At 48.4% G+C, this 18350-nt stretch overlaps 2 long non-coding RNA genes across 2 annotated transcripts; one reads left to right on the top strand and one right to left on the bottom strand.

Moving 5' to 3' along the window:
* Positions 1-617: 617 nt before the first annotated feature.
* Positions 618-5184, top strand: LOC148107971 (uncharacterized). Its single transcript, XR_015721315.1, has 2 exons — positions 618-666; positions 3134-5184. It is a non-coding gene; the product is annotated as an uncharacterized LOC148107971 (long non-coding RNA).
* Positions 5185-5364: 180 nt separating this feature from the next.
* On the bottom strand, positions 5365-17470 carry LOC123777075 (uncharacterized). Its single transcript, XR_015721314.1, has 2 exons — positions 16634-17470; positions 5365-15842 (listed from the first exon to the last, which is right to left on the bottom strand). It is a non-coding gene; the product is annotated as an uncharacterized LOC123777075 (long non-coding RNA).
* Positions 17471-18350: the final 880 nt, after the last annotated feature.

The following is an 18350-nucleotide window of genomic DNA, read 5'->3' as shown; positions in this document are numbered from 1 at the left end:
CATCTGTCGGATGACTTTTCCAGCTAAGAATATCTATTTTATCTCTAACGGTCATTTTCCCCCATTGCAAAAGCCATACCTTTCCATTGTAGAAAAGACGATAAAATACAGATCGAAGAAAAGGATAAGACCGTGTTATCCCACATTTGGAGCTAGCCCCCACTGGTCTCCAGATACCTTCTTCTAGGGCAATTATCATGCATGTCTAGCCACCTATATAGGGATATATATGTTCCCAAGTCCTTCAGCTTTCTGTGGGCACTCTTTAATGGCCAAACAGAACCTCTTGGTCCCCACGCACACCCTGAGGGAAATCAAGCCTTCGGGAGGGGCTGTAATGGGGCTTGGCATCCTTGTTTACGAGGAGTAAAGAGTACGGATGCCAGCATTCAGGGACAGCCTCTGGGGAGGTCCCCGGAAGCAGGGGAGGCGCGGCTCTCACGGACAGCAACCCAAAGCTGGAGGAGAAGGGGAAACAGACGGCTCGTAATAAATGTGTTTGACTCCGTGTTTCCCATCTTAGCCAGTTTATGTTTCCTAGTGCTTCTCAAGACAGCCCGTCGTGCTTCTCAAGAACTGACCCCGTCCGATTTCAGCCAACCTGCCTGGCAAGATCTAGGCCGAGGCTAACGGTGTGTCTGGACAACACAGAACAATTACCAGCAAGTGAGTTCAACTTCAGCCAAACTTAACCGAATGTGGGAAAAGTCTGAAAAGTCTAGGAGACCCCAGAGCTGTTTAGAATATGTGTGTCATCGAGCGGAGTGGAGCAGGGAAGCCACTGGGCCATTTCACGATCAGACCAGAGGGACAAGATGTGGCCAGGCGCTTTTCGTGGTAGTTCATCTTCCCGGCAACCCTGCAGGGCAGGGGAGGTGTTTTTCACCCCTTCACCGGGAGGTTAAGTCATGTGACCAGAGTGACACAGCTAGAGGGGCAGAGCTAGGATTGGAACCAAATCTGTTTGACTCCAGAACCGAAAATCTTTCTGTGGATCAGAGAGATAGATAAAAGGATAGCATCAGCATTGCCGAACTTGAGGACGGCTCATGGCATGGTCCTGTGGCGTTAGTAATGAAAATAACAACTAATATTCCTGGCCTGGTGCTACAATTCCTATGTCCGTAATCACACTTATTCCCCCTGATATAAAGGAGATGCTATTGTATTTGTCTTGCTTTTGCACATGAGGAGATTGAAGTCCAGAGAATCAGAATAATTTGTCCAGGGTCGAGTCAATACCTGTGCTAGAATTCAAACCCAGAGACTCTTGCTGCAGGACACACCCCTTTAAGGCCCACGCGGTGCTCCCGCGAAGAGGAACAGAGGCCAGCAGCTTTTAGACACTAGCTGCAGCAGCTCCAAACTCCCGTCCAGGGGGGACGTGACTGTCCAGATAAGGGAGGCGGGAGCTATGGAGTCAGGCGGCGCTGAAGCCCCCTCTAGCCTGGCGACCTCACGGGGGGCTGCCCCTCAACTCCGCTCCATGCCTCCCCTTCTCCACCCAGAATACCTTTGGCTGCCATCTCCTTCCTGCCATTTTCCAGGACCGTGATGTGAATGCGCAGAGGAACAAAAGCGCCACAGCCTTGCTAGGGCTTTCCCACCTCCTGTGTTCTCTCTTTTGTTCACCCCATGTCGACAGACCGCAGAACTCAGCACTCCTCAGTTTCCAGAAAGACGGTGTTCACCCACGCGCACAAGAGGGGGCACCACCAGCTTGAATGAAGACTTGAAAGCGCAGCTGGGGAAGGGGACCTGCAGCCCACGACTCACAGAAAACCCTTATTCCATTTTCATTCTTCAACCCTTCTTTCCAGCCTGCTATCCATTTTATGGTCATCCCCCTTTGGCCTTTTCCCCGCGCATTTCCCCTGCCCTCTGGGGTGGCAGATGGTGGTCCAGAAAGCCCTTTTCTCTTCTCTGTGTCTTTGCTTCTCACTTTCCCCTCACCCCCTGGGCACACACAGATTCCTCTTGGAGACTTGTTTGGGTTACCCACTATCTTTTTTTTTTTTTTTCAACTTAAGTAAGCTCTACACCCAATGTGGGGCTTGAACTCAGGCCCCTGAGATCAAAGTCCCATGCTCTAGCGACTGAGCCAGCCAGATGCCCCAACCACAGCCTTTTCTCATCCAGTACATCCTTGGGGCCCTCCCTCTAGCCCAAGTAATGTGTGCAAATATTTGTTCCAAATAAGAGCTGTTCTGTCCCTGCTCAGAATGCTGGTTAATACACGAGCTCCCTCTCCTGCCCCCTGCCCTCGCAGCTCTTCCGAAAGAGGACAGCCGGAGAGTCTAGCCAGAGCGGTGGCGCCTGTCTTGGGGGGTGGGGAGGGGCTGTTCAGCTGCCTTTGCCTGCACTGGCCTTTTCCCCACTTCCTCCCTTTTGAAAGGTCATTGGCTTCAAAGGTCTCAGCAAGTTTGTCCTGAGCTCCTATTTTTCCATCTGTGGGTTTCTAGCTCCTCCTAACAGCGAGAGGGATTTGTCTCTGGTGACGGCTGCCAAAGGTAGTGGCAGGAATCTCTCAGAGAGCAATTACCTTGAAGAGCCTTCCCTGGAGAACAGGCTCTTTCTCTTCCAAATTGGAAAATTCTCATATTGTGCCAATTAGTCCGGAGGGCACTTGGCACTTTACCAGCAGAAACGCTAACAACTCTTAAAGGGATAGTGAGCGAGGCACAGAGACACCCTTCCCTGTGCCGTGGCAGCAGGCAGGTGGTTTTTAGAAAGCACAAGGTAATAATGAGCCGTTATCCTGGCAGAACACACTGGAACATAATGCTAAAACCCATCACCGATTCAGGTACATTGTGGGACTTACCCACCCTGCCCCTGCTCCCCAAGAGAGTATAGATTTCATTGCCAGGGTCTCCTTTACCCTAGAGGAGAAATATCTATTCTGAAAAAGCCTTATAATACGAGAAACCTCCTAAAGTCCATACATAAATGGACAATTTGACCTGCTGAAGTTTAATGATTTATCGTAATAAGAGACTGGCCAAAGATGGTTGCATGTTTCTTTTTCATCATATTGGCTTTGGGCTGCACTGCATGATTTCTTTTGAGACAGATTTGCTCCCTCTGTTAGGCTTTGCCTAAAACAACACTTCGCTTTCTTTGCTTTCCTCAGGTGGGTGGCAACTGACTGGAGTAGTCCAGAGGTGTGCAGACTGGCAGAGGACGGCCGGCTCGGGCTCACACGTTGCCCTATGCAAAATCACAGACTGCATGGCCGCTCTTCGGCTCGCTTGAGAGAGGACCGCACGGCTGTGCACACACACTGGAAGCTTCAGTCCATAGTGAGTTAGGTAGGAAGACGGAATCTTGCAGAAGCTGGCCAGACCCCTCACATGTGGTTTGGTAGAGGGGACAGTAAGCAGGGAGTTTGGAAAAGTGAGAGAGCTCTGTACACCAGAGGACATCACATTAAGCTAACCCGACGTCCCTACTCAATTCTGCAGAGGGTCACCTGTGTGCAGCTCTTTGCTTTTGAGTCTGACCCTGATTTTCACTGCTGACCCATTCTAACTTTGGCAGGAAAGAGCAAGCACCAGGATCGCTCTAAACATCACAGCGAAATACTGCACTCCCCTTGCCACGCCCACAAATAACTTTTTTTTTTTTTTTAAGTAATCTCTACACCCAACATGGGGCTCAAACTCACGACCCTGAGATCAAGAGTTGGACGTTTTACTGACTGAGCCAGCCGGGCGCCCCAATAACCATCTTTTTTTTTTTCTTTCTTTTTTTTTTTAGGAACAAAAAAACCCTGATTCCCCAATCTTAACGTATTTTAGATCTGAGTCCCAAAGTGTGTTTTCAGCAGACTTGATTTACTGTAACCAAAGTACATTCTAACACAACCTTCTTTGGACTTGGCATTTGCTTCTTTTTTAGATTGGCATTTTTATTTTAAAATATTTTCTCAGTGGTTTCCTTTTCCCAGCCCAGATGAAAACACGGCTTGACTTGAGCTTTTCAGCAAATTAAAACAGGTTATTCTTCTAGGAGCAGAGTTAAATGTGTTCCCAGAGAGATGCCAAATGCCACTTTATTTTTGGTTGCAGTTCTCTCAAGAGGGCCTTTTAATAGTTCTTGGAGTGGGGATGGTAATCTCTGGAAACAAGATAAACGGGGAGAAGATTACCCTGCCCCAAGTCCTTTCTTTTCCTTTACACTCGAGGCAACTATATTAGAGGTTGGACGTAGTGAATCTCACAGTTGAACTCGGAATTACCTGCTGCTGCTACTAGATTTTGTGTTGGGATCAGGAAGACTTAAGAAGCGAAACCTAATGATATGGTCTCAAAATACATTTGAAATGTTTCCCCTGGCAGTAATTCTCAATGTCTCTGGGCTTTTGAAACAGAGTGTAGCAATGCCATTCGTAGTTTCTAAAACCACACTGTATTAGAACTGGGTTTGGCTTTATGTGGTAGAAAGCCCAAACAACCAGGGGCTTAAGATAGAACTTTCTTTCCTTCCCATGCAGAGACGGAAGTGGTGGAAAAGTGGAATGGTGGCTGTATTCTTCAGAGTTCTCAGGGACCCTGGCTTCTTCCAGCTTCCCTCCCCACCATGCCTGTGCTTTGGTCCTTATGCTCATTACCCCCAAAAGGTGGCATCCACTTTCTAGCCAGTAAAATGAAAGAAAGGAAAAGAGAGGGCAAAAAACACCTGATGGGGAAGGTTTCCAGCCACGACCAGAAGAACACTTCTGCTTCTATTCCATTGGCCAAAGCTTAGTCACATAGTCATGCTGAGCCTCAAGGGAGGCTGGCCAATGTAGTCCTTTTTTTCTAGACAGCTGTGTGCCCAGTTAAAAAGCCTATTTTTTGTCACATACTCTGTGGTTTCTATTCTTAAAATTCATCAGTGTCTATCAATTTATCTTGAAAAAATGGGAAGACCTCCTGAGATTACTGTATAACATTGCAAGATGACATAAAATCAGTATTAGAAATGCCCCACACAGGGGCGCCTGGGTGGCACAGCGGTTAAGCGTCTGCCTTCGGCTCAGGGCGTGATCCCGGCATTATGGGATCGAGCCCCACATCAGGCTCCTCCGCTGGGAGCCTGCTTCTTCCTCTCCCACTCCCCCTGCTTGTGTTCCCTCTCTCGCTGGCTGTCTCTCTCTCTGTCAAATAAATAAATAAAATCTTTAAAAAAAAAAAAAAGAAATGCCCCACACAGATGGGCAGGGGGCAAAAAAAAAAAAAAAAGAAAAGAAAAAACGAAAGAAAGAAAAAAGAAATGCCCACTCTTTAAAATATTCATGCTCTTTTACCAGTAATTTTGCTTTTGGTAGTCCATAGTCATTAAATACCTCTAAATACAGAAAAAGTTTTAAACAAAAGCATATTCATCACGCGGTTATTTATAATCACACAACAAAATGGAATTAGAATGCCAAAATATGGGGGATTGAGGACATCAACTGTGGCATATGTTCTTAATGAGCTATTATGCACCTGTTAAAAATTAGGTTTACAAAGAGTCCACAGTAACAGAAAACTGCTTATCCTGTTAAATAAAAATACAGAGATATAGATTTGCAGTACAGGGCGCCTGGGTAGCGCAGTCGTTAAGCGTCTGCCTTCGGCTCAGGGCGTGATCCCGGCGTTCCAGGATTGAGTCCCACATCGGGCTCCTCCGCTGGGAGCCTGCTTCTTCCTCTCCCACTCCCCCTGCTGTGTTCCTTCTCTCACTGGCTGTCTCTCTGTCACATAAATAAATAAAATCTTAAAAAAAAAAAAAGATTTGCAGTACAGTTACAACTAACCTAGAGAGAGAGGGCAAAAGAATACATAAAAACAGCCAAATACTGAAAACCAACTCCAATGACCTCTTTGGCTAATGAGACTTTCAATAACTATTTTTTCTTACATTTCTTTATTTTCCAATTTGTCCTACAATTATACTTACTATTAGAAATAACTATAAATCCTATTCTCTGATCCTTCTAGGTACCTACCTTCTACCCAGCTCATAGGGCTCAGTTTAATCCTTCTTCCTATCTAAAAGCTTCCCCTGATCCTTCCCTCTCTCCCCGGCATCACTGTTAATACCACTTGTAATGGAGAGTACTACTTTGACTTCCAGCATCAAGGGGAATGCTCTGCTAGAGAAGTCTTGGGCTCCATGGCAGTTACAGTGCCATCCTGTGACCCAAGCACACTGATCAAATAACATAAAGCATGGGATAGGCTTTAAAAATAATCCACTTTGGGGGGTGCAGTCGGCTAGCATCCAACTCTTGATTTCGGCTCAGCTCATGATCTCAGGGGGGCTCCATGCCGAGTGTGGAGCCTGCTTAAAATTCTCTCTCTCCCTCTCCCTCGGACCCTCCCACCCTCATTGTGTGCTCTCTCTTCTCTCTCTCAAAAAACAAATAATCATAATCCATTTTTGTGGAGTGGAAGGTAGCATAGGTAAAATTAGTTTGTTCATGAGCTGATCATTGTCCAAACAGAATGATGGGAACATGGCGGTTCATTATACTGTTGTCTCTACAATCGTATTTGTTTGCCATTTTCCATAATATAATTTTGTGAAAAATGGTACCTAGGATTTACTCCAGTTTCTGAAATCGGCTAGCCAGGCCATGTCAACCTTCATTCAACTGAGCATTAACAACTGTGAACAAAGCAGTGAAATTTAAGACAGGAGGCAAATACGAATTAGGTGCCACTTGTAACATTTAGGACTGATTCAGTTGCAAGTGAAGGAAAATCTAACTCAAAATGGTTTAAGCAATTCATCGGATTGCTTAAGGAAGAGTTGGAGAATACTTCTCCCTTCAAATGTTATTTGATACAGGGCCCAAATACGTTGTTGCTTTGGGACTCTTTCTCTCCATCTCTTGGGCTCTGCCCTGTGCCAAGTAAGCTTCATCTTCAGGTTTCCTGACATGTCTCCTGAGGGTCACATCCGTCCTGGTTCAAGCCCCGCAGAAAAAAGGTAGCATTGCTGTTGGTCCCCCAGAGGGCTCTCCCCAACCACGCACATGCGTGCACACTCTATCGTACATCCTTGTATCCCGCCGTCATCCAACGCAGTCCCTGCACGTGGACGGGGTTCAACAAATGCTTCTAAATGCTTCTTTGAATGGACGACTGTTTGCCAGTGTGCAACAAGGAGATGAGCCAGCCAGACTCAGAGGAGGAACTCTGCACCACCCCAGGGGGAACCATCTTTCACTAGGCCTGTCTGATGACTAATGTCTGTTAATACCGTGGGGGATAACACCATTTGCAAGTTTCCCAAGGGATTAGCATTTACCAAAAACAAAACAAAAACAAAAACACCTTCCTCCTTCCGGGGAATGATAGCAGCTAATGCTGACGTTGGGTTTATTGTATGCCCTTCACACTTAACCATCACAACAGCCTTATGATTCATTTTTTAATTTAATTTTTTAAAGTAATCTCCACCCAATGTGGGGCTCGAACTTACAACCCTGAGATCAAGAGTCTCACACTGTACCGACCGAACCAGCCAGGGACCCCGATGGTGATTATTATTATCCCCAAGTTACAAATGAGATTGAGGCACAGGTCACCTGGGTAGCAGTGACCTGAACCAGAACTGAATCCAGGTCATCTGGCTACAAGATGATTCTTCTAACTTTTCTTTCTTCTTCTTCTTCTTTTTTTTTTTTTTTCAAAGATTGTATTTATTTGAGAGCACGAGCAGGGGGAGGGGCAAAGAGAGAGGGAGAAGCAGGATCCCCCCTCAGCAGGGAGCCCGACGTGGGACTCAATCCAAGGACCCTGGGATCATGACCTGAGCCAAAGGCAGACGTTTAACCGACTGAGCCACGCAGGCGCCCCTCTTCTAACTTTTCTGCTTCCTGGTGTTGGAGATGCTTACTTCCAAGCACTCCTTGCTGAACACCACTTTCAAGTTTCTTCCTGCTTCTCGAAGTTCTCTTGCAAGTCCTCCTCCCTGGCTGTTCAGAGTTTCACATTCCCATAGGGTTCTTCCGAGGCCCCCCTCTCTCCTCAGTCTAGACTCCCCCTGGGCCGTCTCATTAAGGCCCCTGGATTCAGTGGCCATGAGTAGCAGAGTAGCATTTGACTATGTGCAACAGAAAAAGTGACTCTACTAGTTTAACCAAACTAGTTATTTTTGGGGGGCTTATTTTTTCAGTAAAACTGAAAATACGTGATGGGGGCTGGCACAGCAGCTCTACAATGTCGTCGTTGTCCCAGGGACTCCCTTCTGTTCTTCTGCACCATCCTCCTGTGTGGCTTGCATTCGCATGCTCGTTTTGTCTTCTATCACAAGACAGGTGCTCTGCTCTAGCAAGTTTGCGTTCTGGGCAGACAGGGGAAAGACAAAAACGCACCCGAGGGGCGCCTGGGTGGCTGTCGTTAAGTATCTGCCTTCGGCTCAGGGCGATCCCAGAGTCCTGGGATCGAGCCCCACATCAGGCTCCTCTGCTAGGAGCCTGCTTCTTCCTCTCCCACTCCCCCTGCTTGTGTTCCCTCTCCGCTGGCTGTCTCTCTCTCTGTCAAATAAAAAAAAATAATAAAATAAAATCTTAAAAAACAAACAAACCTCACCTGAGTCTCATCCATCCCTTTGTATAAAGTATCCTGGTAATCCGTCCACCTACTTCTGCTTACCTCTCATTGGGCAGAGCCGGCCATTCCTAGCAGCCAGGAAGTCGGGGAAGGCATCCTTAACTAGGCACACTGCACTCGGAACAAATGTAAGACTGATAGAATGAAGAGAATTTATATATGTACAATGGACTATTATTCAGCCACTTGCAACAACATGGATGGACCTTGAGGGCACCATGCTAAGTGAGGTCAGACAACGAAAGAGAAATGCCGTATGATATCACTTATATGTGGAATTTTAAAAAGCTCAACTCATAAAAACAGAGAATAGAATGGTGGTTACCAGGGCTCAGGAGATGGGAGAACTGGGGAGACGTTTAAGGTTACAACCTTGCAACTAGTAAACAAGTTCTGGAGACTGCACAGCATCGTGATGATAATCAATAATACTGTGTTATAAGCTTCAAAGTTGCTAAGAGACTCGATCTTAATTGCTCTCCCCATGAAAAAGAGATGACAATTATATGTGAGATGAAAGAGGTGTTAGCTAACGCTGCTAGAGTAATTATAGTGCGGTGTCCAAATGTAGCAAGCCAACACGGTGCACGCTTTAAACGTACGCGCTGTGATGTCTGGTATATCTCCATGAGACCACAAGAGGGGGACTGATACTGGACAGGCAACCAACACGCCATTGATACACTGCTGATCCCAAGTCCACGATTCTATCCCAGACCTCTGCACAGCTGAAGGGGCGCTTATAGTCCCCGGCTGCCAGAGCCTTACTTTCCTGGCTCTCCGTTCTGGATCTACACCCCCGCCTTCATTAGGGTCCAGGTTTGTTGACCTTTGACACCATCTGCTGTTAAGGCACATATTCTCTGCCCTTTCCTTACAGGGTCTTTTTGATTTTCAAATACCTCTTCCTTTCTATTGCAAATCAAAAGCTATGGTTCCTAATGTTTCTTTGTCCTCCTCCTCTTCCTCCTCCTTTTTTTAAGTAGTGACTACAACCGCAGACAGCCCTGAGATCGAGAGTAGCATGCCCTACCAGCTGAACCAGCCAGGTGCCCCGTGTGCATTGTTTTAATAGCTCCAATCTTTCCTTTCTTCATTCATTCGCTTAAAGTAGGCTCCGTGCCCAATGTGGGACTTGAGCTCATGACCCCGAGATCAAGAGACGCGTGCCCCTCGGACTGAGCCAGCCAGGCGCCCCTCTCCAGGCATTTTAGATGTCCCTGGATGATTGGTGAAGGATCATACGCTCAGTAAGATACAGAAGAAAATCACAAGGATTAACATTTCAAAATATTGTCTTGCTGTAGATGAAGAATGCTCGTGGCAGTACCTGTAAAGAGAAGCTAACCAAAACATAAAGATGAATGACACGAACCATTATAAATCAATTTCATAGAATTACTCTGAGTCCAGAAAATGGGAACTATAAAATTTACATGAGTACCTGGAAAGCTGTTGTGGTTGTAGTTGTTTTATTTACTATTACTGGTTTATTAGAAGGGCTCTGACTCAGGAACTGCCAAAAGGAAGGAACGCAAAGGGCGGGGTACGGGGTAAGGGGCACGTGGAGCTTCCCTGCCCTCTCTGAGTGCGTCACCTCCCAGCACCTCGTTCCGTTCAACAATCTGGAAGCTCCAATCACTGGAAAGTTTTCTATGCAATACTGTTCGATGAAAAACAGGGTAGGGCATAAAATAGAAACCCACAATGTTTAAAAACATAACAGAATTAAATTCCGTAGGGATCAAAGTTGGAAGAGCTTATACTTCATCTTTCTAAACTGATTTCCTCATAAATAAAACGGGATGATTTTTTTTCGGGTGTCCATTTCATGAGGTTGGCGTAAAGAAGAAAGAAGACAAATGACGCATGTATACACTCAGCCCAGCATTTCATACATGACAAGTGCTCAATAAATGTTGGTTGTTAGGATGGTATGGTAGTCAGAAATGCAAACTGTAAGATGATAAGGTGGGAAGGGCAAAATTTTTTGCAAAATTATTTCAAGGTCATTTTTAAGAAAAACAAAACTGTAAGAAAACTTGTTTCACGGGACGCCTGGGTGGCTCAGTCAGTTAAGCGTCTGCCTTCAGCTCAGGTCACGATCTCAGGGTCCTGGGATCGAGTCTTATAGGGCTCCCAGCTCAGTGGAGAGCCTGCTTCTCCCTCCGACCTCCCCTCCACACACTCATGCTCTCTCTTTCGAATAAAAAAATCTTCTAAAAAAAGAGAAAAGAAAACTTGCTTCATTTAATAAAACACCGAAGTGTCTGTGGATGACCTGATTGGGGTCCTGAGTATCTCCAAGAACTTACAGGCCAAGAAGGCCTCCTCAAGACCCTAACGAGATAATGGAAACCACGCACCCAAGTTTGGTTCCCAGTGAGGCTGATGTGGTTTGGTGGGTTGGGGTACAGAGCTGACAGCCAAGGAAGAATTCTTAAGACATCTTTGGTGCAAAAGGTGGTTTTATAGGATACGACTTGGCAGAAAGAGCTGCCTTGGGATTGTGGGGAACAACTGATTATATACTTTGGGGTGGAGGGAAGTGAGACAAAGGGAAGTTCTAAAAGGACTTTCATATGCTAAAGAAGACTCACAGGATCCTGGAGGCCTGGCGATTGTCGATTGTCGAGCTAAGGTTGTTTTCCCCTCCAGGGAGGCATTCACTTGAAGACAGTTGGGAGTTTCCTGCAGGAAGGTTCTACTCTGCCTGCCTCAAGTATTTGTCCAAGGGCTGCAGGTTATATGGACATTTAATTTTATCTACGTTTCCTTCTGCCTTTGTTTCCCACATTGGATCATGCTAAGGTCAAGCAGGCAGAGCTCTCCCGGCGATACAAAGAAGGCGCACCTGGCAGGAGGGGATCCTGAGAGATGGGTGAAAGGGAGGTACACGGTTTCTCATAAAGACAGCCATCCGTGTCGGGGACGGACCGCATGGCGACGGGAAATTGACATCACTGAAGTCCCAGATGGAACGGGACATGTACTTCTCCACGTCTTCGGTAGGCTCCGTGCTCCCAACGTGATGCTCACAGTTTAGTTCAGTTCAGCAAAGACTAAGCGAGCGCGCTCTGTGTCAGGCACCGACTGGGCCAGGGACTTGGGGTGCAGAGGCGAGTAAGACACTTTCCGTTCCCCTGAAGAGCTCACAGCCTGCGGCGGAAACGGATAACGGTATTCCGGGGAGTCAGTCCGACGTCAGAAGCTGCAGCAGGTGGCAGAGTCTTAGTCATCTGGGGACGACGCGGAGGTGAAGTCGGAGAGGACCCGTCCAGGGAGTTGAAGTGCTCGAAGACAGAAGACAAATCCATTTTAAGGCAGAGAAGGCTTTTAGCTCTGGCACATTCAGCCTACAGCCTGCTTGAAGATCTACACCACGGCATGGATATGGACCTCCGTAACGTCCAGCCCGGCAGCGGGCAGCCCGAAGTCACAGCACAGTTCCTTGCGAGCAACGCCTCCTTCTTGCTGTCACTGAAGACACTACTCCGAGGAGCCCGCTCTGGGGAGTCTCATCTGCCACGAGAGTTGGAAGAAGAGCGGCACCCACAAGGAGACCAAGTTTCTGGAAGGAGGAAACGTGGCTAATTTTCATAAACAGATGAGGCAAAAAGTGGGTGTCATCATGAAATGTTGAAATCCCAGCCAAAGCAAGTGCATAGGTTGGAGCCTGCAGCAGAGCCAACCCCAGTGGGCCAAGAATGCAGCTTGGGGGCCACACTGTACAATCCGGACGAGGCCCATCAGGTTCTTCCTCCGTCCCCACTGGAATGCCAGTCAGCCAGCCATCTCAGGAACACTGACGGCCTGCCCTGTACCAGGGACACAAGGACACCATCCCAAGAAGCCTGAGGATTACAGGGTACAGGGAGAGAGCTAGGAAGGCAAGGGAGGGGACGCTTAACCTAGTGTGGGGGACCAGAGAAAGCGGGAGGGCGTCCTGTTTCTGCTGAGACCTGAAAGGTAAGGGAGGAAGGAGCCAGGTGGGGAGGAACAGGACGTATTTCAGCGAGAAGGGCACGTGACCAGTCCAGCGCTGGGTGTTGGGCTGAGGAGGGGAAATGCCTCTTCCCCAGTTCTGGTCATAAGTCTTCCCTGAAGACTCTTGGCCTCTGGCCCTCCCTTAATCCTCCGCAGTGAGGAAGGGCGGGTTATTTGATGGGTATCTGTTTGCCATGGTCTCAGCCTGTTGAGGGTGATGTGAGGTCACCCGCTGGGAATGCCCGGGGGCACTCGCCTGGACCCCTACTACTGCGGCAGGCCTCCCCTCCTCCCACGGGAGCCAACCTGGCGCTAGACTGCAAGATGCACCTCCCAGCGACCTTCAGGGAACCTTAACGACATGAGGTTTATGACCCACAAGCCCTGCAGGGTACACAGCAGCCTGAGGGCCCCGCCCGGAGGTCAGGGATAACGAGAGTGCAGCCGACCTGGGATTCGGCCTTCTCTGGGTTGGGCGGCGGGTGGAGGGGGTGGGGGGGTTCACAAGTTCACTCTTTACTGGTGAATTTAAAACAAAGTTCTGAAGATCGGACGCACTGCATAGCAATTACAGTCAATTGTACCCTAAAGTTCAAAGTTGCTAAGAAACTAGATCTTAACCGTTTTCACCAGAGAAATTCTGTGACATGACCGAGCGTGGGCGAACGTTGTGCGCGTGCGCACAGTGCAACATACACACGTATCAAATCAACACGTTGTGCACCTGGGGCCTACGTGATGCTGCGTATCAGTTACACCTCGATGAACAGAAGAAAAGGAAACACTTAAAAAAATAAAATGTAAGAGCGAGAATTAGAGCACGGGACGGGAGAGGCAGGGTCCCTCACGTGGCCAGTTCTGTGGGTCCCCCAGGGCTCTCTAAGGGGAGCTTCATGGATGGGGCAGCCCGGCTGGCTGGCTGTGTGTGGCGCCGGCGGCACGTTTACTGGAGACGGAGGTCCCTGAGACGGACGCCTTGGCGATCGCAGGCTTGGTTAATGGCAGGCGCTTGTGTTACAGTCTAAAAGCTAACTGCCAGGCTCGGACGCTAGAGTATCATTCGACGTGTAGTGCAGGAAACAGGAAGCTCTCCAGATGTTTTGGGTAGGAAAGGACACCAGGTATCCATGCTCGCGTCACTGGAAAGACTGGAAGGGGGGGAAGAGCTGGCTCAAGGACAAGGTCTCCAGGGTGACTCCAAAAGCCCAGGAGAAATGGCCCACGAGCGGAGCTATACCTCGGAGCCCTGCGCTGGACTGAGCGAACGCAGACCGCCATGGCTGCAAGGCAGGGACCCGGAGACCTTAGTCAGGAAGCCGACACAACAGCTTGATAGGCCCCACGGATGGGTGCTGGAAAGTTGCCGCAGGAAAACCTCACCCTGACTGGCCGGCAACAACAACAAAAATCAAAAGGGCCACCCATCAGATATGCACCTGTTTCCAACCAGAACCATAGCTACAAAGGAGTCTGTGACTCCAGTTTTTGGCTTTCTGACCTCTGTAGTCAGGAAGGGCTGGAGGTTGGAAGAGCTGAGCCACCGCACTTGTCACAGTGGTCGTGACCGGTAGACCCAAGCTAGCAGAGGTTCTGGATCTCGGGATCTGGTTTTTCTTTTTCTCTCTCTACCGGGATGAGTGGGAGGCGGTGTCTGCCCTACACATGCCACCTTGCCCTTAGATGGGCTAGTCCAAGGTCAAGGTTGGGGACTGGGCGATAGCAAGTGGGTTTGGATTCAAACACTGAGCTATGTCCTCCAATCTATTTCGATTTTCTTACCTGCTGACTTTGTTTTTTGGGTTTTTTTTTTTTTCAGTTGTTTCAGAATGTGGGTAGGGAAGAATACAATTTATAGGGTCCTCCCAAAAACCCGTCTTCTTTTTTATTTTTTAATATTTTATTTATTCATTTGCCAGAGAGAGGGAGAGAGAGCACGAGCAGAGGGGTGCGGCAGGCAGAGGGAGAAGCAGGCTCCCCACCAAGCAGGGAGCCCAATGTGGGACTTGATCCTAGGACCCTGGGATCATGACCTGAGCCGAAGGCAGGTGCCCAACCGAGCCACCCAGGCGTCCCAAAAACCCATCTTCTAATACGCTGCAGTGCAAAGAGCTGAGGATAGACACCAAATGAGACTGAAGAGGATGATTCTATTAGGTCTTCTGGGTCTACTAAGGATAGTGGATTTGAACATAAGGCCATGAAAAAGTCATAGAGAAGCATATTTGAAGGGACGACCCTAAAGTTAAAACGCATTAAATGGACAAAGAAGCAAAACAAGGAGAAAATCATTGCGGGAAGTACAATGAGTTGGTTTCCTTACTCTGCCCCTCGTGCGCTGTGTGACCCCTGCATCCCAGTCTCTTCATCTGTAAACTGGACATAATTAAATCTTTATCTCAGGAGAACAAAAAGGGAACACTGCCTAGGATGGTCCTTGCCAGAAAAAGGTCGACTCTGAACCCAAGTCCAACACTGTAATCACTAACGAAGCAAGTTCGCAAAATGAATTTGGATGACAACAGAGTAACGTAAAGCACCCTCTCTCTGAAACCAAACCCCAAAAGATGACTCGGCTTGAGAGTATCTGAAACTTTACACGGCGGCCACACATTTACATTCCGGATTTGCCATCACAGCTGTGGGACCATGGCCAAGTTATGGGATCTTTCCCAGCCTAGGTTTTCTCTTCTTTAAAATGGCAACAAATTACTGTACTTCACTTAGAAGCCTTCGGGAATTAGATGAGAAAATCCACCCACAGCATCTGGTACAGAATAAACGTCCAGAGGCTGCGATACGGTGCTCACGTTACCGGTGGTCAATCCGGGCCCCGCCGTCAGAGGAGCAGGTGTGAGACACAGCTCCTCCCCTCAAGGCAGGAACGCGGTGGGGTGCCCAGTGCGCAGAAGCCGTTCTTGGGGGCCGCACCACTATCCCTCCACTTGTAAGATGGACTGCACGTCGGGCAGGTGTCAGGACAGATGGACTACAGCCTGGTGAGCTCAGCCTTCCCCCACAGGAGTGTGGGGCGTGTGGGGAGTGAGGAGAGTCCACAGGGCCACACGTCACCATGCTTTCTCCACTGACCCCGCTCCCGACGAGAAGACATCTGAGGCGAGGAAAGACAGAACTACGAGAAGACCGAGTGTCGACCCACCACGACAGCTGGCTTCTAAATGATTCCCGGTGACGGTCAGCTCCTGGTACTCATGGCCTCGCGTCATCCCCTCTGCCTGAGCGCAGGCCGGACCTGCCGACTTGCTCCTAAAGAACAGAACGGGGTGTTGAGATAGCACTTTCGAGATCCGTCGTAAAAGACGGTGACCCTGATCCCGCCCGAACTGCCTCCTCTCTGCTTGCTCTGATGCAGCAAGCTGCCGCACTGGGAGCTGTCCGAGGGAGATGTTCCCCGGGCGAGCAACTGGGCGAGACCCTCAGTCCAGCAGCCTCTGAGGAGCTGAATCGCGCTGACAACCTCACCACTGAGCTTGGAAGCGGGTCCCCCCCCACTGGAGCCTTGAGGTCTCAACTGCAGCCCCGGCCAACACCTTGCTGGCAGCCTCGCGAGAGACCCTCAAGTACAGGACCCAGCTAAGCCATACCCAGGTTCTTGACCCACACAAGCTATCAGATAGTAAATGCCGTAAGTCACAGTTTATGGGTAACTTATTATGCAGCAAGAGATAACAAGTACGCCCAGCAAATAACAAGTCCCTAAGTCTCTCTTAACTAGGCTTCCTTCCCAAAGTGGTTGGTCCATCCAGGAAACACAACCAAATCTGAGTGCTCCGGCTGTCAGTGGGCCACAGGGAATACGGTCCCGGTAATTACTGCCCTAGCTGCCAGCGTCCCCCTCCCTCAGGCAGCAGAGAGACCGTATAGATCCGTGACTCCCCATCTTCCTGAGTAAGAACTCAGCGGACAGCCTAAGAAGTAAGCAGATGAACTGGGTGGGATATTAGAGGGTTCCCATTACCGCCCTCATTCAAACAGAGGTGGGCACCAAAAAGCAAACACACGAACATGAAAAACACCCACAAAAACCGAAACTCAACTCAAATGGAGGAAGTTAATGCGAGATACAAAAGTTAGATGAGGAACATTCCTTCGAAGGTCTATACCAGGAAAGTCTAAATACTTTGCTCGCTCTCAAGGAGGTTAGAGCAAACACAGAGTCCAGGAAACAGGAAATGAAGGAGCAGACAAGAAGACATCAGTCAGACGGTGGAACAGCAGCAGCATAACTGGGGAAAATAAGGCGAATGATAATTACAGAAAATAAAAGCACTTTAGAAATGTCAAAACTTGACCAAATTTGGAGCACCTGGCTGGCTCAGTTGGAAGAACGTACAACTCTTTATCTCAGGGTTGTGAGTTCAAGCCACACATTGTGTGTGGACGTGACTTAAATAAAGAAAACTTAGGGGCGCCTGGGGGGCTCAGTTGGTTGGGCATCTGCCTTCAGCTCAGGTCACGATCCCGGCGCCCTGGGATCGAGGCAACATCGGGCCCCCTGCTCAGCAGGGGGACTGCTTCTCCCTCTCCCTCTCCCCCGCTCATACTCTCTCTCTCTCTCAAATAAAATCTTTAAAAATAAATAAATAAATAAAACTTAAAAAAAAAAAATCGACCAAACAAAATTGACCAGAGTTTACCAAAAATTGTAGTGATGTTAATGTAGTCTTGCTTTTCCAGCTTTTTCTTTTTTCTTTTTTTAAGACTTTTTAATTTATTTACTTGACAGAGAGAGAAACAGCCAGGGAGAGAGGGAACACAAGCAGGGGTGTGGGGAGGAAGAAGCAGGCTCCCAGCAGAGCAGGGAGCCCAACACGGAGCTGGATCCCAGGACCCCGGGATCACGCCCTGAGCCGAAGGCAGCCGCTTAACGACTGGGCCACTTTTCCTGAGATATAATTGACACATTGTGTGAGTTTCAGGTGTACAGTGTATTGATACATTTATAAGTTGCAAAATGGTTAGCACCACAGTGCTTACTACCTGCTGTTGGCAGTCTTGGTTAAAAGTAACCAGAACGGGGGACGCCTGGGTAGTGCAGTCGTTAAGCGTCTGCCTTCAGCTCAGGGTGTGATCCCGGCGTTCTGAGATCGAGCCCCACATCAGGCTCCTCCGCTGGGGGCCTGCTTCTTCCTCTCCCACTCCCCCTGCTTGTGTTCCCTCTCTCGCTGGCTATCTCTATCTCTGTCAAATAAATAAAATCTTTAAAAAAAAAAAAAGTACCCAGAATGAAAACCGAAGGACAAAAAAGTGGAAAAAAGAAACAAAATTCAAATACACAGAGGAAAACATTGCTAATTGAAGATGTGAACCTGGGAATCAAAAAGCTCACTAACGGGGCGCCTGGGTGGCTCAGCTGGTTAAGCACTTGATTCCTGATCTCAGCTCAGGTCATGATCTCAGGGTTGTGAGATGGTGCCCCCTGTCGGGATCTGTGCTCAGCACGGACAGTGCTTGAGATTCTCTCGCTCCCTCTTCCTTGGCCCCTCCCCCCTTCTCTCTCTCTCTAAAAAAAAAAAAAAAAAACAACCACCCAAATTAAAACATGGACGTACTATCTGAAGTTATCAATCTGTAAGATTAAACAAAGAAGCATACAGCAACCCGGTGTCAAAATTAACTGTTTATAAAATGTTTTTAAAAAAAAGTCAAGTTGGTTTCCAGTTTCTCAGCAACAGCTGATGCCAACAGTGAAGACAAGATGCGACCCAGGGCTCTGCCGCTGCGTCGGTTGCTGCTCACAGGTGCAGAACGGAA

The sequence above is a fragment of the Ursus americanus genome, chromosome 23 (genome assembly GCF_024610735.1).
Source record: "Ursus americanus isolate L20-20 chromosome 23, mUrsAme1.1.p, whole genome shotgun sequence".
NCBI lineage: Eukaryota > Metazoa > Chordata > Mammalia > Carnivora > Ursidae > Ursus > Ursus americanus.
Note: the sequence above shows the minus strand (reverse complement) of the source record. Positions and strands in the feature narration are given on the sequence as shown.